This window comes from Pterocles gutturalis, unplaced genomic scaffold (genome assembly GCF_000699245.1).
Source record: "Pterocles gutturalis isolate BGI_N339 unplaced genomic scaffold, ASM69924v1 scaffold18112, whole genome shotgun sequence".
In the NCBI taxonomy this organism is placed as follows: domain Eukaryota; kingdom Metazoa; phylum Chordata; class Aves; order Pterocliformes; family Pteroclidae; genus Pterocles; species Pterocles gutturalis.
This window is the reverse complement of record NW_010113232.1, coordinates 26,485-27,007: the sequence shown is the minus strand read 5'-3', so window position 1 is coordinate 27,007 and position 523 is coordinate 26,485.

The following is a 523-nucleotide window of genomic DNA, read 5'->3' as shown; positions in this document are numbered from 1 at the left end:
CCCTGAGCCCTCCTCTCCAGGGGAGAACAGGGCGGCAGGGCGGGCTCAGCCCAGACCCGGGCTGGTGTGAGCAATTCTACGTGCCCATATGCGATTAACTCCTTGCAGTGGTTGTTGCTTCCCTGTAGAGGTCAGGAATGCAGCGCAGGATGGGTTACCTTCCTTTCACTGCTCTCCTGAAGCCTGCTGCAGACCCGGCGTGCCAGGCAGACCAGGGCTGCCAGCCCAGCCCGGCCTTACCGCTCCGGTCACACTGCCATCAGGAAGGTGGAACTACAGCCACATAAAAACAGCATGCGGGGAATAATTGTATTATCTTTATAAACATACATGAATTGAGGGCGTGGTGATAACAAGTTTGGCAAGGCACCAATGTGTGGCCAGTTCTGAGTACCTCAGTCCCCCTTTAGCTACTCTGGTGGGTCCAAGAAACTCAGAGCTGGTCTACTCCTCGCTTCTGCCGCTGGTCTACTCCTTGCTTCTGCCGCTGGTCTACTCCTTGCTTCTGCCGCTGCGCCCGTCC